This window comes from Peromyscus maniculatus, chromosome 1 (assembly GCF_049852395.1).
Source record: "Peromyscus maniculatus bairdii isolate BWxNUB_F1_BW_parent chromosome 1, HU_Pman_BW_mat_3.1, whole genome shotgun sequence".
In the NCBI taxonomy this organism is placed as follows: Eukaryota; Metazoa; Chordata; class Mammalia; order Rodentia; family Cricetidae; genus Peromyscus; species Peromyscus maniculatus.
The window spans coordinates 96,245,980-96,266,426 of record NC_134852.1 but is presented as its reverse complement, the minus strand read 5'-3'; the positions used below and the strand labels follow the sequence as shown (position 1 = coordinate 96,266,426).

At 40.5% G+C, this 20,447-nt stretch overlaps 1 pseudogene; it reads left to right on the top strand.

The window, feature by feature from the left end:
• Positions 1 to 19,314, top strand: part of LOC102917682 (vomeronasal type-2 receptor 116-like) — a 30,543-nt pseudogene extending 11,229 nt beyond the window's left edge.
• The last annotated feature ends 1,133 nt before the right edge of the window (positions 19,315 to 20,447 follow it).

Here is a 20,447-nt window from a genome sequence, read left to right as displayed (position 1 = left end):
CTACATACAGACATCTAGTTTGACCAGCACCATTTGTTGAAGATGCTTTTTTTTCCAGTGTGTGTTTCTGGCTTCTCTACCAAAAATCAGGTGTCCATATGTATCTGAACTTGTATCTGGTCTTCAATTAAATTCCATTGATCAATATGTCTGTTCCAATGCAAATACCACGTGGTTTTAATTATTATAGCTCTGTAGTACAACTTGAAATCAGGGATGATGATACTTCCAGCAGCTCTTTTACTGTTCAGGATTGGTTTTGCTCCTTTGAGTTTATTATATGTCCATATGAAGTTGGGAATTGTCCTTTCAATGTCTTTAAAGAATTGTGTTGGAATTTTTATGGGGACTGCAATAAATCTGTAGCTTGCTCTTCCAGGATGACCATTTTTACTATGTTAACCCTACCAATCCATGAACATGGGAGATCTTTCCATCTTTTTATTTCTTGTTCAATTTCTTTCTCCAAAGACTGAAGCTTTTATCATAGAAATATTTTTCTTGCTTGCTTATAGTTTACTTAAGATTTTATATTATTTGATGGTATTATGGAAAGTGGTATTTCACTGACTTCTTTTTGTTTGCCATTTGTACATATATGGGCTGTTGATATTTTTAATTAACATTGTGTCTAGCCATTTTGCTGAAAATGTTTATCAGCTGTAAAAGTTCCCTGGTCAATGTTTTTAATGTCATTTAGGCATGGTATCTTATCCCCTGCAAATAATGATGCTTTGTATCACCTTGATCTATTTCAATTATCTGACTGTCATAACTAAAACTTCAAGTTTTTTTTTTGTTTTTGTTTTTGAGACAGGATTTCTCTATGTAACTTTGCACCTTTCCTGGATCTTGCTCTGTAGACCAGTCTGGCCTCAAACTCACAAAGATCTGCCTGCCTCTGCCTCCCAAGTGCTGGGATTAAAGGCATGTGCCATCACTGCCCAGCCAAGTACTATTTTTAATAGATATGGAGAAAGTGGACAACCTTGTCTTGTTACTGATTTGAGAGAAAGAGTTTTCAATTCCTTTCCATTTATTTTTTGATGGCAATAGGCTTACTGTAAATTACCTTTAATATCTTTATTTATGGCCCTTACATCCCTAATCTCTTCAGGTCTTTTATCATTAAGCAATATTGGATTTTGTCAGAGGTCTTTTGTGCATCTAATGAGATAAACATATGGTTTTAATTCTTTCAGTTTATTCATATAGTGGAGTAGAGTTACTAATTTCCCTATGTTGAAACATCTGTACATCCCCTGGATGAAACCTACTTGGTGATGGTGCATGATCTTTTTTTATATGTTCTTAGATTTGGCTTGCATGTATTTTATTGAGTAATTTTCAATTTATTTTTATAAGAGAAATCGGTCTGTAATTCTCTTTCTTTATTGAGTCTTTATTTGGTTTTGATATCAGGGTAATTGTGGAGTCATGAATTGAGCAATGCTTCTTCTGTTCCAATTTTGTAGAATAATTTGGGGAAGATTAGAATTAACTCTTTAACAGTCTGTTAAAATTCTATGCTGAAACCATGTGGCCATGAGTTTTTTGTTTTGCTTGTCTTGTTTTGTTTTGTTTTGTTTTATTTTGTTTTGTTTTGTTTTGTTTTGTTTTGTTTTGATTGATTGCTAGAGTTTTTTCATTTGGTTGATTGGTTTTTTGTTTTTGGTTTTTGGTTTATTTGTTTGTCTTGGATTTTTTTCTCTATTTTTGGCTAGAAGAATTTTAATGACTGCCCTGATTTCACTGGGGGTTATAGGTTTGTTTAAATTGTTGAACTGATCTTGATTTAATTTTAGTAAGCTGTATCTGTTGAGAGAATTACCCATTTCTTTTATATTTCCCATTTTGATGGAGTACAGGTTATTAAAGTATGTCCTGTGGAGTACAGGTTTTCAAGTTATGTACTTATAGTTTTCTGAATTTCCTCACTCTCTGTGGATATGGCCTTATTTCTGGTTTGTTTGTTTTTTGTTGTTGTTAATTTTATTATTCTCTCTCTGTCTATCTTGTTGACTTTCTCAAAGACCAGCTCTTTGTTTCATTTACTCTTTGCACTGTTCTCTTTGTTTCTATTTTATAAATTTCAGCCTTCAGTTTGAATATCTCTTGCCATCTACCACTCAGGTGTGAGTTTATTGATGACTTATAGAGCTTTCAGGTGTGCTGTTAAGCGGATAGTATGAGATCTCTCCAGTTTCTTTATGAAGGCACTCACTGCTAGGAACTTTTCCCTTTGCTGCACTTTTACAGTGTCACATGGAGTTTGTTGTGTATTCAATTTCATTGAATTCTAGGAAACCTCTGATTTCTTTCCTGATTCCTACCTTGACTCATTTTTCATTCAGTAGAGAGTTGTTCAGTTTTCATGAGTTTGTAGGCTTTCTCTTTTTTCTACTGTTGTGGTTGATATTCAGATTTAATACCTGGTGGTCTAATAGAATACATGGAATTATTTCAATTTTCTTCTATCTGTTAAGACTTGTATTGTGTCTGAATATGTGGACAATTTTGGAGAAAGTTCCATGAGGTTCAGAGTGTAGAAGGATTCTATTGTGTTAGTGTGAACTGGTCTCAAAATAACAATTAGGTCCATTTGGTTTATAATGTCTCTTAGTTCCAGTATTTCACTATTTAATTTTTATCTGGGAACCATCCATTAGTGAGATTGGAGTGTTGAAGTCTCCCACTATCCATCTGAGAGGACCAATGTATGTTTTAAGCTGTAGTGGTTTTTCATTTACAAACCTGGATGCCCTGCTGTTTGTGGCATAGATGTTAAGAATTGAAATGTCCATTTGTTAGATTTTTTCCTCTTTTGAGTATGTATTATATCTCTCTACTTCTTTTTATTAGTTTTTGTTTGAAGCTTATTTCACTAGAAATTAATGAAATTAATTATTATCAACCTGCTTGAATGTTAGGTACATTTTTTGGATTTTCTTTTCTCAAGTCTTCATCCTGAGGTTATGTCTATCCTCAATGTTAGGGGGTATTTCGTGGATGGAACAGAAGCATGGATCTTGTTTAGACAGCCAATCTATTAGTCTGTGTATTTTTATTAGGGAATTGAGACCACAGACTTTGAGATATCAATTACCAATAATGGTTGATTCACGTTATTGTGCTCAGGGGGAATGAGAACAGTGCTGGAGAGAGAGAGAGAGAGAGAGAGAGAGAGAGAGAGAGAGAGAGAGAGAGAGAGAGATTCTTTTAACTTTTCTGGTGAGAAATTCTTTTCTATGATTTGATTTTTTGATTTGTGTTTTTAACCTCTTTAGTTAGGATTTTTCCTTCTAGCATCTTTTGTACAACTGGATTTGTTGATAGATATGTCTAAATTTGACTCCTTTATGGAATATATTATTTTCTCCATTGATGATGAATGAAAAATTTTTTGAATGGTATAGTAGTCTGGGTGGCATATGTGGTCTCTGTCTGGGACCTTCTGTGTCTCAGAGACTTTATTAAGAAGTTGGGTATAATTCTAATAGTGCTGTCCTTACATGTTAATTCGTCTTTTCCTTGCCAATTTTAATATTCTTTCTTGGTTCTATATTCTTAGTGTTTCTATTGTTATGTGGCAAAGACACTTTCTTCTCTGGTTCAATCTATTTGGTGTTCGCCATGCTTCTCATACCTTTATAGTCATCTGTTTCTTTACATTAGGAAAATTTGTCTGGGCCCTTGACCTGGATTTCTTCTCCTTCCTCTTTCTCTATTATTCTTAGGTTTGATATTCATAATGTTCCGATATAATACCAATATCCTGGGTGTTTAATGTCAGGATTTTTTTCATATCTAACAATTTCTTTCACATAAGCACCAATTTCTATTATCATATCTTCAATGCCTTATGTTCTCCCACCCACCTTTTGTATTCTGTTAGTGAAGATTTCTCCTGTAGTTCATGTCTAGTTCCTAAATTTTTCATTTTGAGAATTCCCTCAGTTGGGGTTATTTTTATTGATTCTATTTCCATTTTCAGGTCTTAAACAGTTTCATCTATTTCCTTACACTGTCGGCTTGGGCTTTTTCATATTTCTTTAAGGAATTCATTAATTTCCTATTTAGGGACCTCCATCAAATCCAAAAAGTCTATTTGAAGGTATTTTTCTTGTATGTTCAGGTATGTTTAGATATTCAGGGTCTGCTGAGTTAAGATAGCTGGGCTCTAATGAAGATGTACTGTCCTGGCTGTTGTTGATTGATTTTTAGGCTGGCATCCTGGCATCTGGGTTTTGGATGTTTAAAATTCTTGGTGCTGATGTTTAGATTTGTCTTTGTTGTCTGGTGTTTTCTTCCTTGGTTTCTGTTTCCTCTCTGGATGTTCAGAGTGTGATGTCTGTGTGTTATCTGTGTATTGCCTGGCCTGTTCAGCCACTTTGTTCACAGGGAATGCCTGCTGGTGTTTGAGGTTGGGTAATTGGGATGAGTTGAGGAAAGAAATGTTAGAGGAGAAGGTCTTTGTGGTCCATCGAGGACAGTATCAGACAGGAAAGGGAGAACACAGCAGGTTTACAGCTACAGAGCTGGGAATGAGAATAAAATAATTGTATCTCAAGAGTATTAGAAAGAGGTTGAGTCTGTTACAAACTACTTGTTGACTTGGGAGGGGTGGCACTTGAATTATCAGGAGATTCCTACTAGAGTTGAAGGCTGGCATTCAGTAGTGAATTGGGGAGGAAGTTTAGGGAGGAATATATTGTTGGACCCACATGATATATAAGCAGGGGTGAGGGAAGGCTGCAGATGGCATTCTGTTTCAGCACTAATGAAAATGCAGGATTGTATCTAGGGGAACAGAGAGACAGAAGAAGGCCTGCCATAGCCTATCTAGCTTTCTGGCAGGTGTGGCATCTGTTTAAGCAGGGCATACCTGCTAGAGTTGGGTACTGTGATATGGGGATGAGCGAGGAAAGGGAGGTTAAGAAGCAATGGTCTATGGCATCTATGGGAGATGTGGGTAGGAGGAGGGAGGCTGCAACTGGTGTTCTGGTGCAGCACCAGGGAGAAAACTGTGGAACTGGGTCTGGAGGAAAAGAGAAGCATGAGAAGGTACTGAAATTATGCTTTATAATATGATGCATGTGTGTAAAGGGAGACTTTTCAGTGGATCCATACTGTGAATCACTGCTGCTTTTGTCATATATGTTGAGCTTTTTATTTAAAAAATGTATCTGATTTTCCACAGACTCCACCCTCGATATGCAGTAGGCCTTGCCGACCAGGATTCAGAAAATTCCCTCAGCAGGGAAATGCTGTCTGCTGTTTTGATTGTAACCCCTGTCCAGAAAATGAAATTTCAAACATGACAAGTAAGAATATAATTTACCAAAATAATTGACAGATTGTTTACGTTCTACCAAATTTATATAGAATCTCAAAGATTCCTTTGGGGGAAAGGAAAAGATAAATGTCATTATAAACTTGAAAGGCCTGACGACTTCCCTTCTGGACCAGAGGTGAGTGCCTGGGTCCAGCCCGGACCCCATCCCTGGCCACCAGCCACCCCGGGAGGACCTGCCCAGCTTGGCGCCGGGTTCTGGCCACTGGGCAGCTCCCCTTCTAGCCCCACCGGGAGGGATCCCCATTTCCAAGCCCCCGGCAGCCCCTGCAGTCTCCGTGCCCTGCCCCCACGCCCATCTGCCCAAGACCCCACCCACTTCCTGAGACTTAGAGACCGGCCCCCAGCTCCCAGCCTGCCCCCGACGACTTCCCTTCTGGACCAGAGGTGAGTGCCTGGGTCCAGCCCGGACCCCATCCCTGGCCACCAACCACTCCTGAGAGGCCTGCCCAACTTGGCACCAGGTTCTGGCCACCGGGCAGCTCCCCTTCTAGCCCCACCGGGAGGGATCCCCATTTCCAAGCCCCCGGCAGCCCCTGCAGTCTCCGCGCCCTACCCCCACGCCCATCTGCCCAAGACCCCACCCACTTCCTGAGACTTAGAGACCGGCCCCCAGCTCCCAGCCTGCCCCCAAAGACTTCCCTTCTGGACCAGAGGTGAGTACCCGGGTCCAACCCGGACCCTATCCCTGGGCACCAGCCACCCCGGGAGGACCTGCCCAGCTTGGCGCCGGGTTCTGGCCACCGGGCAGCTCCCCTTCTAGCCCCACCGGGAGGGATCCCCATTTCCAAGCCCCCGGCAGCCCCTGCAGTCTCCGTGCCCTGCCCCCACGCCCATCTGCCCAAGACCCCACCCACTTCCTGAGACTTAGAGACCGGCCCCCAGCTCCCAGCCTGCCCCAGACAACTTCCCTTCTGGACCAGAGGTGAGTGCCTGGGTCCAGTCCGGACCCCATCCCTGGCCACCAGCCACCCCGGGAGGACCTGCCCAGCTTGGCGCCGGGTTCTGGCCACCGGGCAGCTCCCCTTCTAGCCCCACCGGGAGGGGTCCCCATTTCCAAGCCTCCGGCAGCCCCTGCAGTCTCCGCGCCCTGCCCCCACGCCCATCTGCCCAAGACCCCACCCACTTCCTGAGACTTAGAGACCGGCCCCCAGCTCCCAGCCTGCCCCCAAAGACTTCCCTTCTGGACCAGAGGTGAGTGCCTGGGTCCAGCCAGGACCCCATCCCTGGCCACCAGCCACTCCTGAGAGGCCTGCCCAACTTGGCACCAGGGTCTGGCCACCGGGCAGCTCCCCTTCTAGCCCCACCGGGAGGGATCCCCATTTCCAAGCCCCCGGCAGCCCCTGCAGTCTCCGCGCCCTGCCCCCACGCCCATCTGCCCAAGACCCCACCCACTTCCTGAGACTTAGAGACCGGCCCCCAGCTCCCAGCCTGTCCCCGACTGCCATTCTGGACCAGAGCTTGCCCCTGACTTCCCTTCTGGACCAAAGAGTTGGACAAGAGAACTCCCTTTTGGACAAGAGAGAGAGTCTTCCTGAGTCTGTCAGATCTTTGTGAAACAAGTCCACTGATAAGACCAAGAAGGAATCACAAGGAGATGGGCAGACGTCAAAGCAGAAGTACATACAGCAAAATGAAGAGCAATACAGCATCACCAGAACCTAGCTCGCCTCCAACATCTAGACCTGAACACCAAAAATTGGAAGAAGCAGAAGAAAGTAGCCTTATGAGTAACTTCATGAAGAAGGTAGAGGCTTGTGTAGAGGAAAAGACAAGAAAATTGGAAGAACGCTGTAAACAACTAGAGGAAAGGGCAAACAAATTAGAAGAAAACAATAAAGCCCTCCAAGAAAACAATAAAGTCCTGGAAGAAAACATTAAAATCCTGGAAGAAAACAATAAAGCACTGAAAGAAAATCATGAAAAAGCAATGAAACAAACAAAGGAAACAGTCCAAGATCTGAAAAGGGAAATTGAAAAAATGAAAAAGACACAAACAGAGGGAATGCTGGAAATAGAAAACCTGAGTAAAAGATCAGGAACTTCGGATGCAAGTATAACCAACAGACTGCAAGAGATGGAAGAGAGGATTTCTGGCATTGAAGATACAGTAGAAGAAATAGTTCCATCAGTCGAAGGAAACACTAAAGCCAACAAAGTCATGAACCAAAATGTCCAAGAAATCTGGGACACCATAAAAAGACCAAACTTACGAATTATAGGGATAGAAGAAGGTGAAGAATACCAACTCAAAGGCACAGAAAATATATTCAACAAAATTATAGAAGAAAACTTTCCCAACTTAAAGAAGGAAATGCCTATGAAGATACAAGAAGCCTATAGAACACCAAACAGACTAGACCCCCAAAAAAAGTCCCCTCGACACATAATAATTAAACAACTAAATGTACAGAATAAAGAAAGAATATTAAGAGCAGCCAAGGAAAAAGGCCAAGTGACCTATAAAGGTAAACCCATCAGAATAACACCCGATTTCTCAATGGAGACTTTGAAAGCCAGAAGGACCTGGACAGATGTAATGCAGACACTAAGAGACCATGGATGTCAGCCCAGACTAATATACCCAGCAAAACTTTCAATCATCATAGACGGAAGGAACAAGACATTCGAAGACAAAGCCAGATTTAAACAATACCTATCCACAAACCCAGCCCTACAGAAAGCACTAGAAGGAAAATTCCAACCGAGGGAAGTCAGATACACACTTGAAAACACAGGCAATAGATAAAGCCACAACAGTAAACCCCAAAGAAGAGAAGTACACACACACTACCACCAAAAATAACAGAGATGAAGAATCACTGGTCATTAATATCCCTTAATATCAACGGACTTAATTCACCTATAAAAAGACATAGACTTACAGAATGGATACGAAAGCAGGACCCATCCTTCTGCTGCATACAAGAAACACATCTCAAATTCAAAGATAGACACTACCTAAGAATAAAAGGCTGGGAAAAGACTTTTCAATCAAATGGTCTTAAGAAACAAGCAGGGGTAGCCATCCTGATATCCAACAAAATAGACTTCAAACTAAAATCAATCAAAAGAGATCAAGAAGGACATTACATCCTCGTCACAGGAAAGATCGACCAAGATGAAGTTTCAATTCTGAACATATATGCCCCAAACATAAGGGCACCCACATATGTAAAAGAAACATTACTAAAGCTTAAACCACATATAAAACCCCACACATTAATAGTGGGAGATCTCAACACCCCACTTTCACCACTGGACAGATCTCCCAAATCAAAACTTAACAGAGAAATAAAGGACTTAACTGATGTCATGACCCAATTGGACCTAATAGATATCTACAGAACATTCCATCCTAACAAGAAAGAATATACTTTCTTCTCAGCACCCCATGGAACTTTCTCTAAAATCGACCACATACTTGGCCACAAAGCAAATCTCAACAGATACAAAACAATCAGAATAACCTCCTGTGTTCTATCAGATCACCATGGTTTAAAGCTAGATTTCAACAACAACAAAAACTACAGAAAACCTACAACCTCATGGAAACTGAATAATGCTCAACTGAATCACCAATGGGTTAAGGAAGAAATAAAGAAAGAAATTAAAGACTTCCTAGAGATCAATGAAAATGAAGACACCACATACCCAAACTTATGGGACACTATGAAAGCAGTGCTAAGAGGGAAATTCATAGCACTAAATGCCCACATAAAGAAGTTGGAGAAATCGCACACTAGTGAATTAACAGCACATCTGAAAGCTCTAGAACAAGAAGAAGCAAAGTCTCCCAGGAAGAATAGACGCCAGGAAATTATCAAAGTGAGAGGTGAAATTAATAAATTAGAAACTAAGAGAATAATACAAAAAATTAATGAAACAAAGAGTTGGTTCTTTGAGAAAATCAACAAGATAGACAAGCCCTTATCCAAACTAACCAAAAGACAGAGAGAGAGAATCCAAATCAACAAAATCAGAAATGAAAAGGGGGACATAACAACAGACATTGAGGAAATCCAGAGAATTATAAGGTCATATTTCAAAAACCTCTACTCCACAAAACTGGAAAACCTAAAAGAAATGGACATTTTTCTGGATAGATACCACATACCTAAGTTTAATCAAGACCAGATAAACTATTTAAATAGTCCAATAACCCCTAAGGAAATAGAAACAGTCATTAAAGGTCTCCCAACCAAAAAAAGCCCAGGACCAGATGGTTTCAGCGCAGAATTCTACCAGATCTTCAAAGAAGAGTTAATACCAATACTCTCTAAATTGTTCCACATAATAGAAACAGAATGAACATTACCAAACTCCTTCTATGAGGCTACAATTACCCTGATTCCTAAACCAAACAAGGATGCAACAAAGAAAGAGAACTACAGACCGATCTCCCTCATGAACATTGATGCAAAAATACTCAATAAAATACTGGCAAACAGACTCCAAGAACACATCAGAACAATTATCCACCATGATCAAGTAGGCTTCATCCCAGGGATGCAAGGGTGGTTCAACATACGAAAGTCCATTAATGTAATACACCATATAAACAAACTCAAAGAAAAAAACCACATGATCATCTCACTAGATGCAGAAAAGGCATTTGACAAAATCCAACACCCCTTCATGATAAAAGTCTTGGAGCGATCAGGAATACAGGGAACATACCTAAACATAATAAAGGCAATATATAGCAAACCAACAGCCAACATCAAATTAAATGGAGAGAAACTCAAAGCAATTCCACTCAAATCAGGAACGAGACAAGGCTGTCCACTCTCCCCATACTTATTCAATATAGTACTTGAAGTTCTAGCCAGAGCAATAAGACAACATAAGGAGATTAAGGGGATTCAAATTGGAAAGGAAGAAGTCAAGCTTTCCCTATTTGCAGACGACATGATAGTATACTTGAGTGACCCCAAAGATTCCACCCAGGAATTGATAAAGCTTATAAACACCTTCAGCAACATAGCAGGATACAAAATCAACTCAAAAAAATCAGTAGCCCTCCTATATACAATGGACAAAGAAGCTGAGAAGGCAATTAGAGATACATCACCCTTTACAATAGCCAAAAATGACATAAAATACCTTGGGGTAACACTAACCAAGCAAGTGAAGGACCTATATGACAAGAACTTTAAGTCCCTGAAAAAAGAAATTGAAGAAGATCTCAGAAAATGGAAAGATCTTCCATGCTCATGGATAGGCAGGGTTAACATAGTAAAAATGGCAATCTTACCAAAAGCAATTTACAGATTCAATGCAATCCCCATCAAAATACCACCACAATTCTTCACAGATCTGGAAAGAACAATACTCAACTTCATATGGAAAAACAAAAAACCCAGGATAGCTAAAAGAAACCTGTACAATAAAACAACTTCTGGAGGCATCACAATCCCCGACTTCAAGCTCTACTATAGAGCTACAGTAATAAAAACAGCCTGGTATTGGCATAAAAACCGACATGTGGACCAATGGAATCGAATTGAAGACCCTGACATTAACCCACACACCTATGGACATATAATTTTTGACAAAGAAGCCAAAAGTGTACAATGGAAAAAAGAAAGCATCTTCAACAAATGGTGCTGGCATAACTGGATATCAGCGTGTAGAAGGCTGCAAATAGATCCATATCTGTCACCGTGCACAAAACTTAAGTCCAAGTGGATCAAAGACCTCAACATAAATCCAGCTACTCTGAACCTGCTAGAAGAAAAAGTAGGAAATAGTCTTGAACGCCTTGGCATAGGAGATCACTTCCTAAATATAACACCAGTAGCGCAGACACTGAGACAAACAATCAATCAATGGGACCTCTTGAAACTGAGAAGCTTTTGTAGAGCAAAGGATACGGTCAACAAGGCAAAGCGACAGCCTACAGAATGGGAAAAGATCTTCACCAACCCCACATCTGACAGAGGACTGATATCCAGAATATATAAGGAACTCAAGAAATTAGACATCAAAAGGACCAACAGTCCAATTGAGAAATGGGCTTTAGAACTAAACAGAGAATTCTCAACAGAGGAATCCCAAATGGCTGAAAGACATTTAAGGAATTGCTCAACTTCCCTAATCATCAGGGAAATGCAAATCAAGACAACTCTGAGATACCACCTTACGCCTGTCAGAGTGGCTAAGATCAAAAACACTGAAGACACTTTATGCTGGAGAGGATGTGGAACTAGGGCAACTCTCCTCCACTGCTGGTGGGAATGCAAGCTTGTACAACCCCTTTGGAAATCAATATGGCGCTTTCTTAGAAAATTGGGAATCAATCTCCCCCAAGATCCAGCTATACCACTCCTGGGCATATACCCAAGGAATGCTCAATCATACCACAAGAGCACTTGCTCAGCTATGTTCATATCAGCATTGTTTGTAATAGCCAAAACCTGGAAACAACCTAGATGCCCTTCAACTGAAGAATGGATAAATAAATTGTGGCACATATACACAATGGAATACTACTCAGCAGAGAAAAACAACGACATCACACGGTTTGCAGGCAAATGGATGGATCTAGAAAAAATCATCCTGAGTGAGGTAACCCAGACTCAGAAAGACAAATATGGTATGTACTCACTCATAGGAAGATGCTAGATGTGGAACAAGGATGACTAGACTGCTACTCACATCACCAGTGAGGCTACCTGGAAAACGGGACCCCAAAAAAAGACACGGAGAAATGGACAAGATCTACATGAATAGCCTGGTCATGAGTGGGAACAATGAAGGGCGACAGTCGAGGGAAAGAGTGGGAGATCCTAGCTGGATCAAGAAAAGAGAGGGAGAACAAGGAATAGGAGACCATGGTAAATGAAGACCACATGAGAAGGTGAGAAGGGGAGGAAGCAGAGAGCTAGGGAGGCCCACGGAGATCCACAAAGATACCCCCTCAAAAGACTGCTGGCAATGGTCGCGAGACGGCAGGAACTGACCTACTCTGGTGATGGGATGGCCAGACACCCAAATAGTGGTGCCATAAACCGCATCCAAGGACTGAGGAATCTGAAGGCAGACATCCACGGCTGGGCCCCTGGTGGAGCACTGGGAGTCTAATTAGTGAGTAAGAAGAGGATTTATATGAGCGAGAATTGTTGAAGCCAAGGTTGGATAAAGCACCGGGACAAATAACCAAATGAATGGAAGCACAGGATCTATGAACCAAAGGCTGAGGGGCCCCCAACTGGATCAGGCCACCTGAACGGGTGAGACAGTCAGTTGGCTTGATCTGTTTGGGAGGCAGCTGTGCATTGGTGCCAGGTCCTGGGCTCGTTGCATGAGTTGGCTGTTTGAATCCTGGGACTTATGCAGGGACACTTGGCTCGGTCTGGGAGGGGGGAATGGACCTGCCTGGACTGAGTCTACCAGGTCGACCCCGGTCCTCGGGGGAGACCTTGATCTGGAGGAGGTGGGAATGGGGGGTGGGCTGGGGGGAGGGGTGGGCGAGAGGGGGAGAACAGGGGATTCTGTGGCTATTATGTTGAACTGAATGGTGTTGTAAAATAATAATAATAATAATAATAATAATAAAAAAACTTGAAAGAGTTAATAACCCTACTATTTGAAATAATATACTGTCTTGTTCATGAATGACACTATGGTTTCATCATTCCAGAACATGTGAATGTAGTATTTTCTCTTAGATGTTTCCTTGGGATACTTAATATTTCCTCTGCATCTAATCTATATTTTAGAATTCAACATGTTATAATAAATTGTATCTACTTTTCAATTATATTAAAAATATGAATGCTATGCTTCTGTCTTAGTTACGGTTTGTAATGCTGTAAAGAGATACCATGACCATGGCAACTCTTATAAAGGAAAACATTTAATTGGGGTGACTTACAGTTGAGGAGTTTAGTCCAATATGACCATGGTGGGACATAGTGGCATTAGGCAGACATGGTGGTGCTGGAGAAAGATCTGGGAATTTTGCATCTTGATCCAAAGGCAACAGAAAATGAACTGGGTATCATACTGGGCCTGACAAACGAGACCTTCAAAGCTCACCCCCCACAGTGGCACACTTCCTCCAACAAGGACCCACCAATCCAACAAAGCCACACCTCCTAATAATGCTACTCCCTATGAGATTATGGGGCCCATATAAATTCAAACTACCACATTCTACCCTCTGGCCTCCATAAGCTTCTAACAATATTATAATGCAAAATGCATTTAGTCCAACTTCATAAATCCTCACGATCGATCACAGTCTCAACTATGTTTAAAAGTACAAAGTCTCTTCTGAGATTCATGCCATCTCTTAACTATAATCCCCTATAATAATCTGCATTAGCAGGCTGGGGGTTGAGGAGGTGGCAGAAGGCAAGGAATGGATGGTGATAACATGGAAATGGGAGGGTCGAGATGGAGTGGGAGAACAGGGAAGGAGATACTGTGATAAATGAAGACACCATGGGAGTGGGAAGAGGCAGGGTTCTGGGGAAGCTCTCAGGAATCCACAGGGATGACCCCACCTTGGACTGCTGGCACTGATCGAGAGGTTGCCTGGACTGGTCTACTTTGATGACTGGTCTAGTGAATACCCTAACTGTCATCATAGAGCTTTTATCCAGTGACTATTGGAGGTAGATATAGGGATTCACAGCCAAGGACCAAGCTAAGCTCCAGGAATCCAGTCGATGGGAGAGAGGAGGGATTCTATGGTTGGGGGACGTCAAGATCATGATAGGAAGACATGCAGAGATGACCAGCCACAATGGTGGAGACCCATAAACTGTGGACTAGTAGCTGTGGAACCCCATAGGACTGGACATGGCCCTCTGGATATGGGAGACAGTTGTTTAGGCCAAACTATTTGGGAGACACCTGGGCAAGGAGATTGGGATTGAACCCTGGTGCATGGGCAGGCTTTTGGGAGCCGAGTGCCTGCGGGATGGCACCTTGGGCAGCCTTGGTGCAGCGGTGAGGGGCTTGGACCTGCCTCCACTGAGGGTGCTGGGCTCTGCTGACTCTCCATGGGAGACCTTGATTTGGAGGATGTGGGGATAGGGGGTGGCTTGGGAGGGAGGTCTGAGGGGTGGGAGGAGGAAGCAGGTGCGATCTGTGGGTGGTATGAATGGTGAGTAGAAATTTTCTTATTTAAAAAATGAAAAAAATCACATACTTCCAACATACAATAGCACAGGATTTACATTGCCATTTTAAAATATAGGGAAGGGAGCATAGTGAAATACTTGACCAACACAAAACCAAAAACCAGCTGGGGAAGTTCCAAATTCAGTATTTCCATGTCTAATGTCAAAACACTCTTCAGAACCCCAACTCCTTTCAGCTTTGTTGACAGCCACACACTTCTCTCTCTTGGGCTGGTTCCAGTACCTGTTAGCAGCTCTCCTCAGAAGGTTCTGGCATCTCTGACATCTTGGGGTTTCCAAAGCAATCCAGACTTCACCTTCAGAGGTTCAAACAGGGGCATCTCTGTATGTCCCATTCAGGGACAGCCCTGACACATGCCTGGCCTCAGCAACAGTCCTTAATCATTGAGGAAGTTTCCATAATCCCTTTCTTCAATCCTTAAAACCAGAATCACATTGCCAAAGCTGCCGAGTTCTGCTACTTGCTGGGGCTGGAGCATGATCCCCTTGTTCAGTTACATCTTCACCAGTTTTCTATTTTCAGTGGTATCCTTCACAGCCTGAGCTTGGCTATCCTGAAACTGAATCTGTAGACCAGGCTGACCTAAAACTCAGATATGTATTAACCTTTTGCTAATGGAGTACATTTTGTATTTCACCTTGCTCAGCTGCTCCTTTTCATTACACATCTTCAGTAGAGTTAACACTGATAACCACACGTGGCAGTTTTGTGGGACTTTTTGTACTATTTTCTCAATTTGGTATGTGTTGAGATTTCTTCTGCCAAAAGAAGTAATCCAAAACTCTGCACTTTAGCCTCAGGCAGACTCTTGAGACAAGGGCAAAATGTCACAGACTTCACCAAAAAAAATCACAAAAAATTATCTCTAGGCCCTATTTAACATTCTTCTTCTTTGAAACCCTTTGAGGCAGGCTGCCACAGTTCATCAAATGACACTCGTCACCATTGTCTTCCATGCTGTCCATTAAGCAGCACTTAAAGCATTCTACTGCTTTTCTAATCTACAGTCTATATTTCTTCAAAGATAAGTATGGTCAGGCCTATCACATCAATACCTCAGTCTCTGAGACTAACTTCTGTCTTACGTAGGGTTTTTATTGCTATGAAGAGACACTATGACTATGGAAAATCCTGTAAAAGAAAACATTTAATTGGAGTGGCTTACAGTTCAGAGGTTTAGTCGATTATCATCCTGGTTGGACATGGTGGCATTCAGGTAGACTTGGTGTTAGATAAGGATATGGTACTGGACAAGGAACTGAGAATTCTACATCTTGATCAAAAGGCAGCAGGAAGTGAACTGGATATCACACTGAACCTGATCAAAGGAGACATACTTCCTCCAATGAGGCCACGCCTGATCCAAAAAACAAAGCCACACTTCCCAAAAGTGCCACTCTTCATGATATTACAGAGACTAATCACACTCAAATTACCACAGCAACCATATTTTCCAAGAGTCCCCCAGTGTCTCTAACAAGAAGTGGACACTCGGTAGTGTTGTGTCATGTTTTAGAAACGTGTTTTTGTATTGTGTGCTATGGTAGATCAATACAATCATCAGTAGATTTCATTTTAAGTAGTATTCTAGGTCACAGATGAGTTAGGAGGCCAACATATTAAACTCTGAATTAAATCTTTTATTCTAATATCATAAGAAATATGAATGGAGGGTTTTTTAATTCAATATGTGGTGGTATCTATATTGAATTTCATAGAAATACTGGAAATTATGTTACTATTAGTATATGGGGTAACTGAAGGAGGGAATGAATTGTGGTTGGAGTCATGAAAAACAGCTAAATAATTAACTCAAAGTTTTATTTAAGAATAAGACCAAAATGTATATGGTTTCATATGATTTGGACACAAAGATTGTGAAGATGAAGTACATATTTTAAAAATTACACTGAATATTAACATATTTGATTTCAGAAACCAATGAAAAATTCAAGAAGATAAACCACTTGAATAAAATAAGACAATGAAAAGAAATTAATAAAAGTATATCTATTCAAATGATTCTATATACTATACATCAAATTCAATTAAAAATTTGTTTATTGACTTTTGTGTTGGTCCAATACAAGGATACTAAACAGAGTTAGATTAAATTCCCCTTGATCCTATGTGTATTTCTTAAAGCTTTAAAATACATTATTTTATAACACATAATAATTTTGAATTGGAAAGAAAAAGTTCAAGTATTTGAATACTTAGATTTGCTAGTTTAAATAACATTGTTCATCAAAATCCAAGAGAGTGTAACAACTGAAAAAGAATGTTCACCTTTCAATGAAGAGACTGAGTACTGGGTGGCACCATCACTGCTCAGTATGACCTGTTGGCTCAGGGCAACTGAAAGAAAACTGAATGCACTGCAGTGTAAATTACAAACTTATGGGTGGAAGGATGTCCTCAGCCCCATCCAGTGCTGTCTTTCAAAATATGTCCTTTATATATGGAACATTACCTTCATCATGATGTTTCTCAATAAAAACTAAACAGTCATGAGACTTGGGCAGTCGAATCTTACAGAAATTAGTAAAACTGGCAAAAAATATACCCTTCCAAAATTCATACATTGAAACATGAGCCAAAGATGATGATTTTGACATGCAGATAATTTAGGTGGCAATTTGTTCATGTTGTCTCTGCCTTCTTTGATATTATCAATGCTTTTGTTTGCTTCTTTTATTTTTGAGATTATAATGCAATTACATAATATTCCTTTCCCTATCCTTCCTCAAAAACTCCCATACATGCCTTCTCCCTTTCTTTAAAACTCATGGCCTATTTTCTTATTAATTGATGTTACATAAAATATTTTATATGTGTATATATATACAGCCTGTTCAGTATGTGTAATATAACTCTTAGGTTTTCAGGGCTGACCATTTTGTTATTCAAAGATAATCAGTTGATGATATCTTTGGCTAAAGAAGACAACCTATTCCATTTTCAATATTTCTCAACTGTAGCTCTCTGCATAGAGCCGTTATCTGATGGTCTTTCTCCTACCATCTTTGTCATGTCTATTGTTTTTGTGCTTATTCAGCTCATGTTTTAGCAGGCATATTGGTGAGACATTGTGGATGTTGCTTGTGATGCTCCTAGGAAACACCGACTCACATCAAACTCTGTGAAATGGCTCTTGTAAGCTTTCTAACCAGTTTCATACAATTTCCCATGATCCTTAAGTGACAGAGTAGTATTGTAGATGTATCCATTGGACTAGACTCCATAACTCTAAATTTTCATTGGTTGTGTTTTTCCCTAATGGTCTCTGTCTGTTCCAAAATAAGTTTCCCTGATGAGGAGTAAGGACTATACTTATTTATGTGTATAAGGACAAATATTTAGGATGACATAGGGATTAAACTGCTTAAGTAAAGTGTTTGTTGTAGGTTCTTTTCAAAGACATAAAGTGGGTTGAGTTTGTATGGCCAGGAAGCCACATGAGGCCATTAATGTGGGACCAAATTTGTGGCTGATAGACCATAAGATGCATGGAAGCAGCTCACTCTAAGTTCCTGTTTTGCATACTACACAAATCATGAATAACAAAAGTGTGCTTTCATGAATAATCCAATCCAATGTATGTTGTTGCATAAATATAAATATTATGTGAGAGTGCATTATTATTTTTTAAAACACTAGGAAATTCATGAGTATGCAAGATAAATATGAACAAGGGCTTTCATAAAAATGATAAGCTTTGGAAATTGGGATTAAACCCCATGAATCAACCATATTTAGATTTCCATAAACCACAAGTGGTAAGGCTAATTTAGATATAACTTTCCAATGCATTAATATTTTGCATATCTTGTACAAACAAATAAAGAAAAATTAAAACTGATAATAATATCTTTCCTATACTAGACATGGATGAATGTGTGAAGTGTCCATATGGTCAGTATGCCAACACATATCAAACCCACTGCCTCAAAAAAGTTGTGACCTTTCTGGCTTATGAAGATCCTTTGGGAATATCTCTAGTCTGCTTGGCTCTGTGCTTCTCTGCTCTCACAGCTGTTGTATTCTGTGTCTTCTTGAAGCACCAAGACACTCCCATTGTCAAGGCCAATAACAGAGCTCTCAGCTATGTCCTACTCATCTCCCTCATCTTTTGCTTTCTCTGTCCCTTGCTCTACATCGGCCATCCACATACAATCACCTGTATAATGCAGCAGACCACATTTGCAATTGTCTTCACTGTAGCCACCTCTACTGTCTTAGCAAAGACTATTACTGTAGTATTGGCATTCAAAGTCACTGTTCCAGATAAAAGAATGAGGTCACTGCTGGTTTCAGGGGCACCTAACTTCATCATCCCCGTGTGCACTATGATTCAAATGCTTCTCTGTGGAATCTGGATAGGAACTTCTCCTCCATTTGTTGATGCTGATGTACACATGGAACATGGCCACATCATCATTGTTTGCAACAAAGGTTCAGTGATTTCCTTCTACTGTGTCCTGGGATACTTGGGCTCCCTTGCTCTGGCAAGTTTCACTATAGCTTTCCTGGCCAAAAATCTGCCTGACACATTCAATGAAACTAAGTTCCTGACATTCAGCATGCTCGTGTTCTGCAGTGTTTGGGTCACCTTTCTAGCTGTCTACCAAAGCACCAAAGGCAAGGCTCTGGTGGCTGTGGAGGTCTTCTCTATCTTAGCGTCAAGTGCAGGGCTATTTCTTTGCATTTTTGACCCAAAATGCTACATTATTTTGTTAAGACCAAAGATAAATTCTTTTCACAAGTTCAGAGTCACAAATGCTAAAGCTGAATATATTCATTAAATTTTTCTAGCTTATGTTCAACTTCAAACAAATCCAAAAGATTACAAAGTTGCTTTCTACTCATTAAATGTTGTGTTAAAATATAAAGTTTCTCCATGTGAAATGAAGAAAATAAGATGCATAATAAAGTTTTAACACATCACATTTACATCAGTTCTATAGATCAAATATTGTGATAAGTCACTTCCTGGTGTCATATTTGAAGGACTGTGGGCCTTTCCTTAAGTTCTGTGTGAAAATGTTGGGATATTTTGTGAAATCTTCAGGTCAGATAGCCTAGATGATCAATTAAGTGTTCTGAATAGGGAGATCCTTCTACTTCAATATTAATAGGAGCATAGATTAGACATAGAGAAGAAGCAAAAGTAGTACTGATTAAGTTACAAAATTAAGTGTTTCTATTCATTTTTGTAAACATGGTATAAGGTTAAGAACTACAGTGTAGACTGGGACCACATAACCATTTACAACCCTCTGGTCCTCAATCATTCTGTAAGCTTATTTTAACATTTGCATGGACAAGAAAGTAGTTTGTCTTGAAGTGTTCCATAGGTATCATAGGGAATAGTCTACTTGAATATTAATAGGAACTTGGATTCGAGACAAAGAAGAAGCAAGAATAGTACTGATTAAGTCATAGAACTAGGTGCTACTGTTCATTTTTCTGGTTTTTTCATTTTTTCTTATTAATTTTTTTGTTTATTTTACATACCAAACAGTTTCCCCTCCCTTCTTTTCTCCAGTTTTCTCCCCAACCTCTTTTCTACACTCCCCATCCTCTCCTCATAAATGATAAGGGATCCCATAATATTCAACAAAGTATGGCATACCAAGTTGAGGAGGACCAAGCTGTTCCCCTCTGCATCAAGGCTGAGCAGGGCATCCCACCATATGGAATAAGTTCCAAAAAGCCAGTTCATGTGCTAGGGACAGAGCCTGGTCCCACTGCTAGGAACCCCAAAAACATACCAGGCTACACAAATGTCACCCACATACAGAGGGCCTATGTTGGTCCCATGAAGGCTCCCTAGCTGTCTATCTAGAGTCTGTGAGCTCCCACAGCTCAGGTCAACTTTCTCTGTGGGTTTTTCTATCATGATCTTGACCCCCACTTGCTTAAAAAAATCCTTCCT